The 20,895-nt window shown below is 39.4% G+C and overlaps 1 protein-coding gene across 5 annotated transcripts in view; it reads left to right on the top strand.

The window, feature by feature from the left end:
• Window positions 1-4,938: 4,938 nt before the first annotated feature.
• The window catches only part of LOC106181383 (secretin receptor-like), a 57,335-nt gene continuing 41,378 nt past the window's right edge, over window positions 4,939-20,895 (top strand). The window contains exon 1 of one of the 5 annotated variants that reach the window (XM_087012420.1): window positions 4,939-5,411. The gene's annotated coding sequence lies outside the window, so the exon portion shown is untranslated. Of the gene's footprint in view, window positions 5,412-6,219; window positions 7,029-18,967; window positions 19,373-19,464; window positions 19,713-20,895 lie in introns of those variants that run through there. The other 4 variants (XM_087012415.1, XM_087012418.1, XM_087012416.1 and 1 more) reach the window with 4 other exon arrangements.

Raw genomic sequence — 20,895 nt, 5'->3', positions numbered from 1 at the left:
TTCTATAATGGTGTCAGAGAATAATATGAATTCCAATTCATTTCACTGATTTCATTGATCGAAAAAAGAGAGAGAGAGAGAGAGAGAAACGGTGTGTGTATGTATGTATGTACGTACATGTAGGTGTGTGTGAGAGAGGGGTTGTTTAGGTGTGTGTATATATGTGTGTGGGAGAGAAAGAGAGAGAGAGAGAGAGGGAGAGAGAGAGAGAGAGACAAAGATAGGGTGAGAGAGAGAGAGAGGGATATACTCTTTATATCAAAAGTACACATTTTTTTTTATAACGTGTTCGGTACAAATCGCGTTTTAACGTTGTAACTGTCGTATTGTTATGCTGTTACCATGGCTCTTCTCAAACTTGATGGAATGCATTATGCTTAAACAGCGTCTCTTAACTTGCAGACGAAACTTTAGCCGGAGTTTGGTTTAAACAGTTATTTTAAAAGAGCTCACATACCGCGACAAATGCTTAATATAAAGTCTAAGAGTGTTTATCTCTCTTGGATTTTTTTCATCTTTACAAGTTGTAGGAAAGAGGAAACCATATATTAAATCTATAAGTGCCCTTTGCTAGAATCTAGGATGCACTCTAGTTAAAATCTTGTTTTGTTTTTTTGCTTAAACAAACAAACAAACAAACAAACAAACAAACAAACAAACAAACAAATAAATAAAGACATTAGACAATTCAGGCCCCCATGGTATAAGGTTAAATTAATATATGATTTTAGGCAGAAAAAAAATGAGATGAGCGGTTTTTAGAATCGATTTCAACACAAGTAGCCAGTAAATCTCAGAAACTGAATTCAAATGATTTGTGAAACGGAGGCCTGCATTTGAATCTCCCACTTTTAAGTAAAGCAATTGTTATGATAGATTTTGAGTTTTTTTTTCTTCACTGTTGCCTACCGTTATGTAAATTTTATCAATAATTGGCAAAAGCATTTGGCATCTGTGGTGATTTAAAGCAGCTATATAGAGTTTATGCACCTGTGAGAAATTATCCACTTGTACAATGTGCGTCACCCTTTGACAATTAAAACGAATATTCTTTCAAGCGTCACCGAAAACCACAGGTTTACCGATCGACCCGCGCATGAAGTTCGGTCACGGTGAACTTGTGTCGAGTTTTTCTTTCTTGCAGACAGGGATGGGGAGAGGAATGTGATGGGGGGGGGGGGGAGGAGAAGGTATTAAAAAAAATTAAACGCGGCAGCCTGGCGGCACAACCATCCGCTTAATTGCTCTTGCCCAAGACAACGAATGACCCTTGCTAAGCAAGGAAACTAGCGCACACACTGAGCTGGTAGCTCCAATTCACGCGGCCAGTGTTGTACGTAGCTCACCAGTTAAATCCCTCGGTGCGCATCGGACTTATACAATGTACCTCAACGGTGGGACGCGCGTCCCACAATCTCAGTGCTCCAATTAAACGACGCTGTATAACACAAAACTGTAACTATACTCAGCTCTGGTGAATCAATACGAAGAATGGCAAGTTAAGTCGAAAACAGACATCTGAGGCGCACAACTTGCATAACATCGATTCTTGTCAACTTAAATGACCAATATAAAGATTTTGCTGTGACGCAACGCTGTCATCCGGTGTATACATATTTTTGCTGTTTTGCAAACACAAAACATCCTGCGACGTAAGGCAGCGGTATCACGCGCTTGCGGTCAATATTTGAGATGCACTTTGAATGGCTAAGTACAGGATGCTGTTTTGGGTGTATTTTTGCAGGGAATTAAGAATATGGGCTGGCATTGTACGAATAGAGAAAAGAAAGAAAGGGCTTCCTCTCTTTCGGCTTGCCTTTCTGTTCATCGCCATTCTCTACTTCTTCTTTCATCCACCCCACTCATCTCCACCTCTCTCTCACTCTCTCTCTCTCTCTCTCTCTGATCCGCTAACAGAAATTCCATTCCATTTCATTCAGCGATTATTACTAATTACCCCTTTAAGTCACCCATATGGGAAATTGTGGGAAACGCTTCGCTTAAATAGTAAAAAGGCGTGAGCCATGTTTGACATTGATGGTCTGTCTTCGCTCTGACTTTAGACTGGTGTAAGACAGACTAAAGATAGAGATATAGCGAACGAGGGTGAACATTTAGTTTAATTAAGTTTTTATACAACTGAAATCAGGAACAATCCTTAAGAATTCGACAGGCCAGACATATCAGATTCCAAAACGTCGTCCGTGTATTGATACATTGTACATGTAGGCTACGTATGATTAGCATAGTTTGGTCAGACTCTTGTTTTGTAACAGATATCTGTTTATATTAGAGTCAAAATCACCCCAAACCTCCCACTCACATCTCAATATGATAAATGCTGTTTGATCAGACTATTTGTTTTGTCACAGGTATTTGTTTATATTTAGCGCAGGGTAACCCAAAAATTTCCACTCGAATCTCACTCTCAATTAAAAAATTAAGCATGGCTGGCACTTAGCACACCAAACACAATGCTCGTTTCCTGTGTATTAATATCGAGTCAATATTTCTCCCATTTTACTGCCGGTCTTAACACCCTGAGAATCACACTATGCTCGTTTCCTGTATATTAATACCGAGTCAATATTTCTCCCATTTTACTGCCGGTCTTAACACCCTGGGAATCACACTATGCTCGTTTCCTGTATATTAATACCGAGTCAATATTTCTCCCATTTTACTGCCGGTCTTAACACCCTGAGAATCACACAATGCTCGTTTCCTGCGTTTTACAAGTCAATATTTCCTTCGTTTTGCAACCAGTCATATTACCCTGAGTTACAAAGAACTGACTGATTCCCAGCACACTCTTCCCCACGACGCCTACCGGGTCCTTGAATACTACTTCAAAATTATGTAAAATTTTGACATAATTTCACTTTCTTTTCTATCCACTGTGCAGCTGCAGTATTCATCATGAGTTTTGTTTTTTGCTATTCAGTCTTGTATAAATCTATTTAAAGGTTGTTATTGTAGAGTTTGTAATGTAGTTATAGAATGCATTGGTTCTCTGAGGTTTTACGTGGAATAGTACAATTTTCTCTTATCTCACTGTTCCGATAGTCCTAATATGTCATCACGCTTTGAGAAGGGGGTGTACTTTTACAAACCTACCAAAACAAATCATATCAGTCTTTAATGTTGTAAGATCATTTCAATTATATATTATGAGGTCGTAGTTAAATATGAGAGAATGGCAGCTTAATAGTTCTTGTAAAATGTACTATCACCTAATGGAGAAATGAAACGTCCAGATAAAGCTGGATGAACGAGGAAGGTTTTTGATGAGCTGACTCATAATCAGATGGATCTACAGTGTACTAGTAGGCCTACTTCCGTGACCGTTTAAGCTAATCGGACACGGTCTTCTGATTCATACATATATATTCGAGTTTTGATAAAAGAAATTCAAATATGATCAAGCCCCTAGGACAGAGGGTGAGGTATGTCGAGGCAATCACACCCAGGTAGAGAAGATGTGTGTGTGTGTGTGTGTGTGTGTGTGTGTGTGTGTGTGTGTGCGCGCGCGCGCGCCGGTGTGTGTGTGTGTGTGTGGGGGGGGGTATAGCAGTAAAAGCAGTGAGGAATTCAATTCGAGTGAAGTCCATTACCTTACCAGTCCTGTGAACTCAGGGTGCCAGCGCCCCCGCTGGAGAGTAAATATGCACAAACCCCTGTGTAGAATGCTTGTCCTCGCAGTCAATACTGTTCATCAATAAGAACAATACAAATTCCATTAACGGCTAAAGTGTGAGCTGTGGCCTAATTGATGACGGTAAATATTTTGGTTTATACAGCGTTACTTATGTTGAAACCCGTGTAATATCTTTTATAGTCTGCAGTTGGTTCAGAAAAGCCATGCGTTTTTGAAGTGTTGTGATGTTTCTGTTTTTACATTACCTCTTTATTGTGCTCCTTTTATAAAGATCAAAAATGAACTTGTTCCTCTGAAGGATATTGTGTCATTTGTAGGTAACAAGGTCTTCACACTGCTTAGTATTTATTTTATTTCCATGCACATTTAAAATGAAAAAAAAAACTGAAAAAAAACCAACATCAAACAAGGCAGCCTGCCCGCATAACCAACTTCTGCCCCAAAATCGCCAAGTGAAGAATTAACTTGCGAAATCATTCGCAAGTAATTAGAGTATATTTTATTTCTTTAGAATTTAATAGAGTGAGGCTAGAAAGGTGGTGATATTGCCTGTCACAAACACCATAGGAAGTTTTGCCTTTCCTAGTTACACTCAAGCAAACCGTTTCTTTGGGACCGTTCACAATGTATTCTGTCGAACTAGCTTACGGACACTAGCTCCACGGGGATTCTCGCTGAACACAATCAGAGTAACAGACTACCATGCCCCCTGCTGTTTCAACGTACTTATATAATCACGAGTTTTTACTATATTCTACTCAATGCCAAGAGAAGGCGTGTTAAATTGTTAATCTGATTGCATTCGGCGAGATTCACCTCGAAGTTAGTGCACATTAGCTAGGTCAGGCGAGGTCATAACACTCATTGCTAATGGTCCCTTTAATGCGCCCACGTAACAATTTCAGACCATGACCATAAACAGGTCATGATAACGTGACACTGAACACTTTAAAACTCTACACTCAGCTTTATTTATGGACATTCAAATTTTTTTTTTTTTTTTTTGGGCCAAAGTCAACTGTCATCTGTCAAAAGCATTTGCAATACATGAAATAAAAAGAGAAAAATAAGCCAAAGGTCCCGACCTGTAAGACCCTACGGCGAAAATGGCCACCGTTTCCTAAACGTAACAAGAAGACTGAATCTTCGCTGCAGGTTAAAAGAAAAGGAAGAAAATCAGGATTGTTGAAGTTTGTCGTGGACAAGCCATAACATCACCTTCAACTTTGAAGGCCAACTTCACTGCAGCATTTGGTAAATGTAGCTAGGTAGAGGTGCGCCCCTGGAAGTTAGGAGTTAAAGGCGCTGGGAGATATCACTGTAAAATGCCATACGGAACGAGCATCCAGAAGTCTGCTTCTGTCGGGCATCTGGATATTATGGGCTCAGCTGGAAATTGACGGTCCTGCTTGAAGTAGCGAAAACCTTATTTGAGCGAAATACGTTCACATAAACCTTCTCCTCCTCTCTGGATAACGTTTGACAATACGCAGACCAAGCCGCAAGAACCCACCCGGATAGCAGAAATGATCGCTGCGGTAAATTTCCCACAGGGCACAAAAGACAACAAAATGACAAGCCTGTTTAAAAGAATTCCACGAAAAACGAGCCCAAACAAGACGACAAGTGTGTCGCTATAGATTCCATGATATATAACCCGGACCACGCCGATAACAAGGTTTCTTAAAGCTAGGAAAATCTACTAGGATTTAGAAGACTAGTCCAAGAGAGGAGGGGAGATTCTTCTTTGCAGGTAAGACAGAAGAATAACGCTCGGCCGTACTTATTAGTTCACAGTATTTCTGTTCAGAGAGAAAAGCACAAAGTTAAACGCTGAACAAGAACCGCCTTACCACTAACCATGACTTACGGACTGAGAAAGGGGGGGAGAAGAGATTTTTCCAGAGGCTTTGAGAAGGGCACATGCCCGTCGTGAACACCCCAACCTAGGGGCGGATCCAGGATTATTTCAAGGGGGGGGGGGGGTCCACGGATACGAAGCTGACCCTCCCCTTGTCGTGGGGTTCGGGGCCCGCTGCATGGTCCCAAATTTTTTTTTTTGTATTTTAGAGGGCAAACGGTGTCATTTGGTAAGGTTTAGAACTATGATTTAGCTAGTCAACATTCTAATTACATGAGGGGACCAGGAATCAAAGGGGGGGGGGGTCAGGATCCCCCTGACCCCCCCCTCTAAATCCGACACTGCAACCCCCCTTCCGCCCTTGCTTCATAAGTGTATTGTCACTATCTATAAAACGTAATATATTGAATTTCATTTTTGTTCAAGTGGGATTTAGATACGTGATATTTATTTAACCAGGCACCGCATTATCAACAACTAGAAATAAACTGCGGTTTATAAATCAGCCATTAGTCACTCAGTATCCGATTAGAACAGGACGGACTTTATCCAGTAAAAAGACTAAAAAGTGTACTGTACATAAAAACATCTACCTGTAGCTTTGAAATAATATTTGCTGCTAAATATCAGCCCTGATAAGGACATATACATGCATATGCACCTGCTGCGCAAACCGAGTTGAGAAGAAAAGTAAACAGTAACATACTCAACGATATACTCGTCGACTTAAAAGTAGCGAGAAAAGAGAAGGAATGCGGGAGCGTGTAAATCACTGATACGGCGATTTACAATTTGGAGGTTTTGCAGGTTTTACCAGTGGTGAGCAAAACAGAACCGATATCGACTAAGTTAAGATATGATACGACATTTATACTAGGGAGTTAACAAGCGCTTTAATGTAACGCGACGCCGAGGACGACACGTGTCTCGTCGCCCCCAAAATATTACCGGTGCAGTGATTTACAAATCCTTCCACACCGACGGTGAAAACAACTTAACAATGTCGTCGAGGCGTTACGGGCTAATGTAATTGATCCAGTACTCAATACAGCACTGGGAACTTCAATATAATAAGATCGTGAAGAAATTTTACTGTGTGATATCGTAATTAAGCCTGCTCACGTTTGTATATATGTGAGAGCAAGCGCACACCCGAAGCCGGAAGAGGTTTCTGAGACGGTGTCAGCGAAGCTTTCACTGTCGATTTATTCAGACACAGACTGGGGACAGTTTCGGTTTATAATTAGTATGTGTGTCAGATACTTTCTCACCGCGCGATTAGACAACTTACTACAAGTACTAATGGACATTTCGGCGTAGTTGACAGATGGGTCTACAAGCTACTAGGACTTGTGACATTGCATCGGAATTCCTAGCCAATTTTAGTCAGTAGAAATTTCGGTCAACCTGTTTTAGTTGCGTGGTGAGGATCCGCCGGAGAATCGGTGCAAAATTTGGTGAAGTTCTGGAAATAGCGTGTGGGAGTTGGAGTCTGCATGGCTATCTCAGGTAAGACGACTTATCAAGACACGGTCTTAAATGAAAACAAAATCCTGGTGTCAAGGTTTTTAAGGAGAGAGAGAGAGAGAGAGAGAGAGAGAGAGTTACACTTGGGGCTCATGCTGTCGTTTTTACTCAGAAGGCTGCTGTCACAAAACGTCACTGTCATTCTTTTTTTAAAGTGAATTTACTGAGAACTCCCCTCCCATATCTCGTGAATCATTTACCCACAAGCTCACAAGTCGGTGACAAGTCACTGTAGGGCAATCCGGATCATGTTTGAATATTTATCGATGACGGGCTAAATCATAAATTGTCACAAGTATAAATGCCTTGGAAAGTAGCAACTTGAATAACTAAAATGAACGGTGACCGGGAGCAAAAGTTTTAACCTGAACTTGAATTTAACCTGACCTTAGCATTTCAGCAGGACAGCAAAGCTATTAATCAACAGTCTGTTAAATCTACCTGTCAGTCGTTAGCCTGTTAGTTGTCAAGTTAACTCTTTAGTTAAATAGTTACTTCAGTAGTCTGTGAGTAAGTAGTTAGGAAGTTAGGTACAGGTAGGTAGTTGGGTAGGTATAGGTTCTCTTATGTTTCAGCGTGCTGTGCATGTTGCAAAGAGCTTAATTTACTAAAAGGTTCTAAAATTTTACTCAGTTAATGACCTCCGAAGTAATTGTCTGGCAGATCGTGATGCTTTTCTACTGGGGCTCAAACAAGTCATGTCGCAGGTGACAGATGGCTTAAAATGTGTCGCAGGAGACAAGCACTCGTAGATGTTTTTCGGGCAATTTTGCACGTGAAGTTGACGCAGACTGAAACCACATTTCTTTATAATAGCGAAGAGGTCAGCGCTTGCACTCGCAGTTGATTGCCAGATAGCCAGTAACGCCCGAAAGTTTGACGCAGGCTGAAATGATTTTCCGTGTTAAAAAGCGAAGACAACAGCGCTCACGGCTGTTTTGCAACCAGTAACACGCGAATATTTGACGCGGGCGTGAATCGACAACATGCACAGCTGTTTGGCAGGATTTACACACGCAAGTGTGACGCAGAATGATAGCTATTCGTGTGGAAACGGGTACACAGCGCAATCACAAATTATTAAATTATGTTCCGAGTTACATATCTTGTTATTTTTCTCAAATAAACAACTCAATTACAAAACTACCTTCACCGGTCACCTCTCACAGTCGGTTCAAATAGATTAAAACGAAAATCATACCGCTATTACACGAATGCTGTTCTATACTGTGCACAACGAGGTCAAGTCTTTTCTAAATTAAAGACACTTCAACTTCCGGCATTTTCGTTTTGAATCATTTTCTTTCAAATGGGATCAAATGTCGGTCTTATCAAACGTAGCGCATGGTGGCTATATTTGGCCCTCGTCCAGTTAACTTATTACGCAACGCAACATTCATATGCCCTTTTCATCATTAAACCCAGAATTCGTTAAATTAAATGTTTTGACCTTTAAAATTTGCAATTTCTTTAAAGACGTAGGGGGCGAACTATGGCGCAAGACACTCCACGGGACAGATTGCTTTCACTTACGACACCTTTAATGCTCGCCGTTAACTTCACCCTATTTATACACTCAAAATATGGCGGTGTCCTTACATGTGTAAATGTTTTCCTGATCAGGTTTTTAATTTTGCTCCTTGTCGTTACTAAATCCCCTCCATCTAGGCCTACCTAATTCTTTGCAGTTCGGTTTTTTTAATGACCAAGTTGAAATGTATTGCATTAAGCAGATTGGGGCCGTTGAAAGTTTTCAATTAAAAAACTCGCTCTATGTTGATATAATAAATAAGTGGTTAAAGGAATAAATGAAAATATAGATAAGAATGAAATAAAATATGTAAACAAAAAAGCATACCTAGTATGCTCCTTATCAAAGAAAATATACACGTAATTACATAATGTATGGTAAATTCACATGCACAAAACTACCCCCTTTCTTTAAACACTGAAATTATTTAGCGTACCTGTATTTTCAATCTTTAAAACGACTCAATACTGTTTAGATTAGTAAGATGTTTTATTACACAAAGACAAGTTAAGCGTCTTTTTTGTTTAATTAAATACGCCTACTAAAATGTTCTATTTTATAACTGCCCTTTATTTTAAATAGAAAACTTTTATTTTGCAACGTATTACATTCTTACTCCTTAGTACTGCAGTAAAAGCATATCTTTTTTCTATTAGGGGCACACATTTTACAAGGTAGTACTTGAATAATATATTTCTTTCTAACAGAGAACAGTTTGCTTACAACACATGAAGATTTGGATTTGATCAAGATTAGCTAAAACATTTCCTAGTTTTTAGTCCTAAATTTCTGAAATTGATTAATAGACAGAACGATAAATTTCGTGTTGTATTTTGGCATTTCAATAAGTGCCAATGAAATAAGAGTTACGACGAAGATGACAATAAATAGTCCTACAACGTGGAATGATGCCCACTATAGAGTCACTACAAGGACCAGGGCCACAGTGACGTTTTTCACTGGATATTCGCAGATTTGTCTCTGGCTAATACTTTCCTCATTCTCTTCTGTGACTTTTTTTATTTTTTTCTTTTCTTTTCTTTTTCTTTCTTTCTTTTTTTTTTTTTTGGGGGGGGGGCGGCGGCGGAAATGACGTCATTTCCCAGCGTGTCTCTGGTAAGAGAGTCAGGAAATGAAAAGTATCACAAAGAGATGGTGCTTCAAGAGTTCTCATGTTCCGAAGTTGAACTAATAATGAAAGCTAGGTTTGAAAGAGATTTATATATTATGAAGAGTGACAGATATTTTAGTGATGCGATTTCATGCACTTTATTCACGCCAAACAAGTCATGTCCCATCCCCTTTAAAGACATAGAGCATAAAAGAAAAAAAAAAGCTTGGTTTCAAAACCTTAACATCCTCTTTAAAAGTGTAGCTGGGTTTTGTGTATTTTACGCCTTAACCGCAACTAATATCCTGTAATAACTTTGTATCGACTACCTAAATTGTCCTTGTTTCAAAACCGAAAAAGTGTGTGTGTGTGTGTGTGTGTGTGTGTGTGTGTGTGTGTGTGTGTGTGTGTGTGTGTAGGGGGTGGATAATAAAACACTAAGGGCGCATTCCCATAGATTTTAGATCGATCTATCTATGGGGAATCTCACTAGATTACTGTCAGATAATCCGGCTTAATTGTCCGTCCCGCCTACTACAAGCTGTAAGGGGGTAATAAACTTTCGTGCCCGCTCGGCTGAAAGCTATTTAGCGTGAACCCCCAGGGAGTTAGGTCGATCTAGTTGGATCTAATCTCTGGGAATGGGGTCTAATATGATTATCAACAGTAATCCTGTAGAAATTCATAGATTCTGCATAGGCATTTGGTCTGTATTGTCGGATATGGCGATGCGCGAGATAGAGAGGGGGGGGGGGGTTGTCAGTTGAAGAATAAGTAGGACAGACAGTAAAGACACAATGAAAAATTATGGCTGCAGGCCCATAGCCAATGGGGTTCAGGGGTTCGAAAAATTCCACAATTTTCCGGGAAAAGGTCCCCCTTGGTACACGAAGGTTTCATTGTAAAAGGTCCACTTTTTCAGAAAAAGAACCCCCCTTTTGAAACTGTTGGCTATGGGCCTGAGACTACTGCTTGTCAGTCACTGATGTACATGGGTGGACGACCTGTGGTCAGCTCGTCGATAGCCGGTGCAAGAAGTTGTACCGTTTACAACTTCTTGGCCGGTGTGACAGGAGTGGAAGTCCGGGCCCCATATGGTCAGTACAGGTTAGGGGTATTTAGAATATTGGGGTTAGTACATGGGACGAATGGCACCTTTGCAAAGTAATGGGGAACGGACTACAGTTTCTAGCTGTAGTCCGACCCACTTAGAAAATTCAGTGAAGTTCTGGAAATAGCGTGTGGGAGTAGGAATCTGCATGGCTATCACAGGTAAGACGACTTATCAAGACACGGTCTTAAATGAAAACAAAATCCTGGTATCACGGTTTTTAAGGGGATCAAGAGAGAGAGAGAGAGAGAGATAGAAAGAGAGAGAGAAGTAATGGGGAACGGACTACAATTTCTAGCTGACTACCATTCCTGTCACACCGGTTTATAACACAGGATGTATTTTTGTACACCAAAAAGTCTGATGACCCCGATTTGATACTAAGAAAAAAAAAATAGAAAACCACAATTTGTGGTTTTCTATGTCAATAACCTATGCTGGTAAAAGTATAAGAAACAGTCAGGTAATTATAATTTATGAAATATCATATGTGACACAGTCATTACGTGCGAAATATTTAAAAAATACTTTATATAATGAGAAATACTCCAATTAATCAAACAAATTTTATGACTAACGCAAATGGGATATGTGCATTTACTTAAAATGACTTTTAAATTGGAAAATCGATAATTCGAGACGCTACTGCGAATTATGTAAGCATTGATTTCAGACAAGCTTTTCACAATCATTTTTAGGCATTTATTTTTGTTGTCATTACCGTCATGATTTCTCAGAAAAAGAATGCCGCTATTCATTTAAGCCAGGAAAACCCGCTATGTAACCAGGATTAGGATTTAGATTTCCGAAAAGAAATAAAGTACGATATTAATAACTAACCCTGCGGGTTATTTAATTAGATTTGATTTCTTAGGCGCATTCAGAGCAAGTTGGTCCGCGGATCAAATATGGCCGACCCACTTGAAAGCTTGCCGCATCCCTTAATAGATATTGAAAAGATTCCCCACTGGAATTATGCGGTAAGCCTTTAAGTGGGTCGGCCATGTTTTATTCGGCCATATTGGATCTGTTAGTCTGTGGATCAACTTAAGTTGTGAATGTGCCCTAACACAAGAGAGCGGCAAAAGTCAGCGGTGCTGTTTTTTAGAACTTGCCCAAGAGAAATGCATATTTGATCGAACGTTTCTTCTAGCTATAGGTTGGAATTTTCGGTTGCTCAACAGATATGCATCCAACGTTGACAAGACAGCTGTGCTGTTGATCCAATTTTGGACAAAGGTTCGGTAGAAATTCCGACATTGATTCACCATTAAACTCTGAGCCAATATAACGACCCCCATACCATACCAAATCATCTTCGCTTAAATAAAGGATTCGATTTCGAGGAATAAAACTCGTGTGGCCTGTCGCAAATTGAAGGGATGACAGACATTGCTTATCTTGCCTTAAAAGACCGAACATGTTTTATTTCATAGAACATCAATGTTAAATCTAATTTTCAAGCATATATCAAGCACATAAAATAGACGTTGATTAATTTCACATATTTTTTAGCCATCGTGTGCTTGCTGCAACTGTCAAAACAACAAATCCAGTTCATCTGTTGTCTTTCCTTTAGTGTCCCAATGATACGGGAATTATCGATTCTCTAACATCCTTTCCCCTCTTTTGCCGAATTAAAAGTAAAGACGGGAGAAATTGTCGATCATGGCATTTAAACCAAAGGTCAAGAGACTTATAAGCGTTCCACTTTGTTAACTATCTCTTGGTGAGGAAAGATGGAAGGAGCCGGGCAATTTATAAAGAGCACCAATTAGTGGCTATATTAAGGAATGAAGTGGAAGAGGTTCGGTGGTAACATTAATCGTATATGATATGGGCGAACGTGTTGGGTGTGTCTGCAAGGAGGTTCCAACATTCCGATTTCTACCTTTCACATAGTGCATGTGATCGCATGCCTTTATCGTCATGCACATGCAAAGGCAAAACGAGTTTTGAAGTGTATAATGAATGTAAGTGAGTGTATTTATAGCACCCGCGCACATGCACGCAGGCAAAGATTCATCATGCAAGAAACCACGCTCTCTCTCTCTCTCTCTCTCTCTCTCACACACACACACACACACACACACACACGCGTGCGTTACCACGCGCTCACATCACACCATACACGCACGTCATCACTTTAAATATCGGTCTTAAATGATCTTAAATGCTGTCCTAGCTTGTCCGCAAGCTGCCCTCTCCAACAGTACAACTAGTCACACATACGCCCCTTTGTAGAGATTTATTCTGGTCTAACGGAGGCGGTGTGGATTCAATAAATCAAGGTCGATACGGATCGGGGAGACCGGATATAAATAGCCCAGTCTGAGACGTTGAAATTCGGGTCGTTAAGGGTGATTGATAGCGTTATTTTTGGCCTCCCTTGCGCTCAGTGTGCAAAATGGGTTCCTTAATGTAAGCTGTTATTTGATATTTTTTCATATTAAGTGGGAGAATCTGATGAAGGGAATAGCACGATGCAAAATAGAAATGCGGATAAATATAGAAATTGTTGAATGAAGAAGTGAATGCATGAATAAAAGGATAAAAAGATAAATAGATGAATGAAAAATAGATAAGCATATAAGACAGATCAATGAATAAATAAACAGACAGATTTATTGATAAGATTGAATTGTATAGGCACCCCTGTCGATTTTTTTTTTATAATCAGTATTTATACTTTTCTTTGGACAATACGAGGTGACAATATTCGCATTTGAAATATGTAATTGCCATCTTCACAACTCGTGTTCTGTTGGGGATATTTCACCTCCACTTAACAGCGTGTATGCGTTCAAATAAGATTCTGACGCATTCAGCGGGATATTTGTATTATTCGGGCATGTTTGTTTCATGCAAATAATCATTCTCCGCAGATTAACCTCAATTTTTATTTTCTGATCATACGATACTGCTTGTATGCAGCCGTTGAACATGACCATTTCGACAGTTAATTCTTTAAAATGTAAATAATAGATAGAAAAGGAGAGAGATAGAGGGAGTTTTTGTGTGCGAAAGAGAGAGAGAGAGAGAGAGAAAGTTGAGTGTTAAATAGTCTTTTATCGAAAACTCTTATTGTGAAGTCACACCATCTGGTCATTACAATACTTGTCCATCTCGGGACACAACTATAAATGCGTACAGTACTCGGCCAAAAAAGAGAACAAATACATTGGAAATTGCTTTTCTATCTAAAGTAAGCTCTTAGGATTTCACTCCGGTTATTGACTCTCCGCCTGATACCAACTGGGTGCTGACGTCATTTCTGAGCAAAGACATTATCTGTGGACTTTTTAGATATGCTCAGAATTGTCCAGAAATTTATCTGCGATTTTTCTCAAGATCCTGATAGGGGGCCTCGCTTATTACTTGATAAGAATAAAGATAATTTCAACTTTTAATAAGTTGAAAAGCAGGGAAGTTGTTATGCGAGATAGATTAGTTTAGCATCCACCTCCGTTTTTTTTCACACACTCCAAGATAAGAGAGATGAAAATTTACTTAGGCAATGAATTGTTAAGTATATAATATTGGAAACCCGTTATCCTGTAAAAGCGTTGTTGTGTTATAAGCTCATAAAAAGTAGTAAGGGTTAGAAACTTAAGATTTTGTGTTTAGAAACATACAGCTGATGGGTAAAGAACTAGATTAAGGAATCGTTTACTCCCCTTTTAAATAAATTAAAGCTTGGTAAAGATCTAAAAAGGTTATGAGCTGTGTGGGAACTGTTGCTGATGACCTACACTTTTAAAAGATTAATAATTGTTTATTGTGACCTAAAAAAAAAAAAAAAAGGATTTTCCTGGGGCAAACGACAGTTTTCTCATACATGTACTTACCAATGGATAACGAATCCGTTCCAACTTTTAAAGCTAGTCATTTAAAAAGTTTTTTTTTTTTTGCAATAATCTCTTAACAGATCACTTATTTCCTCTTTTTTAAGATATTGATTTTGCCTGTGATGCATGATCTATTATGACAAAATAAAAACTCTGAATGGAAGAGCCATGACCAAATAATCATGCATAAACACACATCAAAAGAATGGCTATTTTAAGTTGAAAATTTTGTTTCTGCGGGTAATGGATCTCTAGCATTTCAGCTAACTCGTACGGTTAACAGACGGCCCACTCTCTGCCTCTCCACACAATTTCAGTCAGAAATAAAAAGGCTTTGATGTATTACCGGTAGCATCTGGGAACAGTAGTATTTTAACTAAATAAGATTGTGCTTTCTTTCTCTCTCTCTCTCACACGCACACACTCACACACACACACACACACACACACACACACCCCAATACACGCCTTTCTCTCTCTCTCTCTCTCTCTCTCTCTCTCTCTCTCACACACACACACACACCCCAATACACGCCTTTCTCTCTCTCTCTCTCTCTCTCTCTCTCTCTCTCTCTCTCATATTCTCAAAAACTCAAAAGCCCACTGTTACCTCAGCGAACAATAATTAAAACTGACAGCAAGCATATTGCGGAGTACTTGCAGTAATATGCCGCAATTCCCACACAGCTGAAAACACAGCGCAACACAGTGATTCATTTGTTAAAACAAGAGATCTTTATTTCTGGGTGAAGTTTAACTTTTCTTCACGTCACTCTATATAAAAGTAAACATGTCTTGAGTTTAAGTTTTTTGATGGTTTAAGGGTAATTTTAAGCTTGTATACTGGTGAACTGGCTTTATTGTTTGGATTGGGATATTTTCCAGCTAGTTAAAGCAGCCGGCCGTGTTAAATATCGCGTTAAAGTAAACCTTCGGTGGCAAATCGCGCCAAATTCAGAACCTTTAGCTCCGTGTTAAATCGAACGAAGCATGTAGCAACAACACTGTAACCTGCCAAGAATCTGCAGGAAAGGCACACGCACAAAATGAGGTTCAAGCTGAGCTACTGGTCTCAGGGAAGTTAGGGGTGGGGTGGAGAAGTCATAAGCTGAATCGTATTCAATCATAAGGTGAACCTGCTGGCTAAGTTGACACGCTGGTACGATTTGCTCTAAGATAGTGACCACACATTTTTCGTCTGACAGTTGAAATGTTGCTAAAAACAGCATAAAAACTAATTAAAGCGTGAAGGCTTTCCATAATGGCGGATTGGGATGAGGTGGGTTTGAATAGCGGCTCGTTTATTTCCTAGCCTCAAAACTATCCCCTTCCCTTGCTCCCCTCCCCACCACCACCAAAATGTATGGATGATAAATAAAAACAATTCACCATAACTCGTAAAGTGGGACTGAACCAACCAATATCAACACTGCGCATTGCATGGCAACTTAAGTTGCATTGTGTTCTCGACAGCTGAACGATGAACTCCCCCCCCCCCCTTTTTAGCAAAATCTTGATCACGCCACTGTTCCAAAGCACTCAATTTTTGCTCACTTTGTAACAATAGCTTGCCAGACACTTAAGCATTAATTGCCACTTCATCGACTGACTTTTACACAACCAGCCTCTGTCGCATTGATCAAGGCAAGCATTAGTCTAATTTGCTGACGGTGGGCGTAAACACACGTTAAATGGCAAAACCATTGATTACAGAAACAAATAATGAACTCAGTCGGGGTGTTTTTCGAGTCGTTTTTAGAGGTAGACGTTCAAATTGCTGCGAGAGAGATATGGAAACAAGTTATACTTGGATATAAAGGGTTAGAGAGTAGGTTTTTAATAGTGACAGCAGGACTGGAGTTTGAACGAGTGGTTAATGGTAAGATTATTGATTACGTTGAATGAGGTAAAAGCGCTTTGTTGATGTGTCGCATTTAGGAATTGTTGTGTGGTTCAAAGAGTTGCAATACAAAAGTGATGATTGATGAACTAATTAACAAATGTAATTAACAAATTAACAAATGTTGACTTTTTCAGTGAAGATTAATTTTAAAAACTCTATTAAATAGACTCCATTAATATTAAAGATTTGAAAATTTTGTTATTTCCTCGTGTCTTGTTTTTGATATCCCAGAACGAAAAAAAACGAGTGAAGCAGTTATTTCTGAAACTCGATTTTGTTGCATCCTTGCGACACGTTTCTGATAAAATTTTTTACGTAAGCCAACTGTTTTAATACTTAAAGGGATAATAACTCTTCGTTTTGGTCAAAAAATGAATTTTCCTGGAGTAAACAACAATTTTTCCGTACTTACCAATGGCTAATGAATCCATTTTTACATTCAAAACAAGTCCCTGTTTTTTTTTCTAAAAAGTTTGGTCTTTTGTTAAAATCTCTTAAGAGATTATAACAGAGTATAGCCATCAAGGAAGGTCACGTGCTCAGAAGACAAGCTCAGATATCAGAGTAATAGCTATTACTGACGTTTTTATGGTAAAACAGAATATATTATATTTCTGTGAGTTGTTCACAATGTTTTTATTGTGAAATATAGATCTCATGCGAAGAGTTATTATCCCTTTAATTTCATTATACAAGTATCCTAGAGGCACATTTTGATTTCTAGTAAAACCTTTTACATGTTCGCGAACCGATTGCTTCAACATTCGATTTTCTTACATCCTCGTTACACGTTTTTGATTACTCGGGAATAGTTTTACGTAAACCAATTGTTTCTCGACTCGATTTTTTTGGGTGAGAAGGAACAGCATAACGGAAGAAATGGATTTCGAACTATGTGTTCATAACATTTTTCACCAACAAAACAAAACATAAAAATCATTGGGCGTCTTACTTGGAATTTTATATTCTGAATTAATGTGATTGTATGGGCTTTTATCCCTGCTAACGTATAGCCTGGTAACATCCGTGTGTTCCGTGAAACAGGGTCCGATTCCCATATTCCCATTGATTTGTGCAGAAAAGCCCCATCCTATATTTTGACCCACTAGCGTATCGCTTACCCTAACCTGCGCAGATTTAATGGAAGGCGGACTCTCTATTACATGGACTTTCATTTTTTATACATCGGTTCGAAATGTGAGCAAAGACCCCTACACTGGTGTAAGGCGACAATTTGCCACTTCAAAACCAATGAGCAATAAAAAATAGATGAATTATAACAAAAAAAGTCAAATATGAATAAATTAAGAAGGAAAGGCGTACTTGAAGTGCTGCTTGCCTCAAAAAGTCAGTAGCTGAGCTGAAATTTGTGAATGCTCTTGGGACTTCCACATATGATAAACAAATTTCAGAAAACAACATCTAGAAACTTGAAAACACATACCTGGACTGGTTTCGATGTATAACTATATTACACCCCCCCCCCTCCCCCCCATAAATCCCCAGCAAGGCCTATCACACAGGCATGTCAGATATAACTTACTTAGAATGATTTAAATGTACAACATAAACAAAATATCTGAGAAAGTTGATAAATCAGACGAGCAAAAGAAAACAAATACTCCATGTATATCTACCGTATTAAAATCACACCTGTCGTAAACCTTAATGAAATGAGGGTTATGTCATGTCATGAATCGGAAAAACAAAAGCAAACAATTATTTCATATTTCTACCGTGTTAAAATCACACCTGTCTTGAATCTTAATGAAGTGCGGGTTGCATCATGTCATGTCAATCTCGTGCAAACCTTTCACGACCATCTAACCGGAAGGGCAATAAAGGCACGTTCTCACGTGCGTATCAGGTCGCGCTTTCAGTCAAGCTGGGACTTCCCAGCTTAGTGCGCGCTAGCTCAGACCGACTCTGCGTGACAGAGTACCGTGCTTTCTACTTAAGGTGGGAAGGTGGGATGGGGATGGGGTGAGGGTGTACCTGAAGTTGTACAAAATTTCTCGCCGGAACAATCACTACAGAGCAGAAATAACCAGAGAAATATATGTGGGTATCTGACTAAAAAAACTCTGTTATTTCTTACCGTTTCGAGACTCCTTTTTTTTTGTTCATTGTTTTTGAGGTAAGACGCAAACCGTTAGATTCGTCGTTCTTGATTTAAAACCGTAAATATAAGCTCTGTTAAGAACACAGGTACCAAGTTAAGTCGTCATAAATTGTCTCGGAATACAATCTCAAGGTGCTTGTTTCCTAGCCAACGTGCAGGAGCAGGTCTCAGACCAAATCCCATCCTGGCCCCGAACCAAGCATATCACGCATGTTGGTCCTGTCCCGCGACCAACGGGCCCACGACAAAAATCAATGTGGCCCGTCACGAGCGTAGGGGTCCAAAAGGGTAAAGTCCTGTTATTGGAAGATCGATCAAGTCGGCAGCATGAAAAATCAATTGTGTTTCAATGACAGACAAACAATACTTATTGGACGTAAGAGGAATGCGGAGGGAGGTTAACAAACCGGTAATTACCACCTCAGTTTCTCTCTCTTCTCTCTACCAAGTGGGGTAACTGTTTGACTTGGCAAATATCACAGGTATTCGGTGGCATTATCAGTGGGGCTTGACTTACCTGGTGCGCTGTTTACGCGTATGTGTATGACTGAGCAAATATTTAGGGCTATTTCGTATGGTAATGTGTCCGAGCGCAACACGAGCGTGTCGTTGACTTCTGTGACTTATTGGAGGAACGCTAGATCAAACAGTAAACAGCGAAGCCAGAGATGCTTGGCAAAAACTTCAACTTGCTAGCAAGGTAAGACTCAATATTTCACTTAAACCAAAAGATGGCAATCGTTTGGTGATAACAGCATGGGCAACAAGGCAAGTGATAGCATTTGAACTGTTACTTAAAGTTTGCAGTGTCCCTAGCCCCCCTCAACCACATGCCTTGTATTTATGCAGTGCTCCCGTTATATTTACTCCACTCTCGGGGTATCAACAGTCGACGGAAAGTTGCGAGGAGGATGTAATTACGGTTTAAGGTTATGTGGAATACGAGAACCAAAACGTAGTTGAGATACTCGCCAACCAGAGAGATCGAAATCAATTTGATATCCAATGCTCTGCGGGAAGCCCCCAGTTATACGTAAAAGGTGAGGTATCTTCTACTATAGTTATTGCGCTTCTTGTTTGTATGTGGCTTTGATCAAATTCGTTCAATGGTTCTAAGTTGATGGTATATTTGAAGTAAGATAATAATAATAATAATAATAATAATAATAATAATAATGATAACCGGACACTCATATCAGCACTCTGTACGATATAAGAATTAAAAAAAAAACATAAAAATTCCAAAACAAACCATATACCAGGAAATACTTAGTATTAAATAACACAAGTAAAATAAAACTGACAACGTAATTAAGCATGAAGTGTGATAAATTGTGATTTCAAGTGCACGTTTCGCATAACTTATCATTAAAAGGACATATACATGCATTAAATCCTGTTATTTTTCACATTAATATCGATAATCATTTGATTAGTGACGGACGTTTTGTCGTCAAATTGATAAACAGTGTCACGGTATTCAAGGCGTTTGCTAAGATCTGTCTGGGGGATGGAATGATTTTCCAAGATCGTCTGCTGCTATTTGTAAACTGAGGTTGTATATGCTTCTTTATCTTTTAGCGAGTTATTTTTCCTCTTCCGCCATGGTGTGCAATACTAGTATATAAATTCCAGGAATAAATATTCTTCATCCTCCGTTTTTGATGTACTTGGTCGGAACAGTCTAGATCCGCTTTCTAGTGTGTGTGTGTGTGTGTGTGTGTGTGTGTGTGTGTGATTATATTCAAGGTAACTAAATTTGTCGTTAAGAGCGCGAAACGAGTACCTGGACCGGAAATAGTCAGTCGAGTGCGAGGCCTGAAACGTGGAATTCAGTGTACATGCTCTTGCATCGCGGCTTCCTTTATCTTTTGAAAAGGTCTGTTACGGATATTGTAGCTTTATTCCGAAAGGAAATTTGAATAAAGCTCGTTTTATATGCTCGTTTAGATACTAAACCCCTTCTTGCATCGCCCGATACAATTTTCTGTACCACAACATTTTGGCTGGTCTTAACTTAATTTCGCTACGGGCCTGGTGAGGTGTAGGGGGGGGGGGTGTGTCCTTATCACAAGCCCCAAACTACCAGTCAAAATTGATGCCTATAGGTGGTGACTATATTCTGTAAAGGCTTTTCGTAATGGTTCATTGTAATCCCTCAAGCTGAACCGGTACAGAAACCTGTACTGCTGTTAGTGCTGTAGTTGTTCCCACACTGTCATG

The sequence above is a fragment of the Lingula anatina genome, chromosome 5 (genome assembly GCF_051362555.1).
Source record: "Lingula anatina isolate TDL-2025a chromosome 5, LinAna3.0, whole genome shotgun sequence".
Classification (NCBI taxonomy): Eukaryota; Metazoa; Brachiopoda; class Lingulata; order Lingulida; family Lingulidae; genus Lingula; species Lingula anatina.
This window is presented reverse-complemented; position numbering and strand designations above follow the sequence as displayed.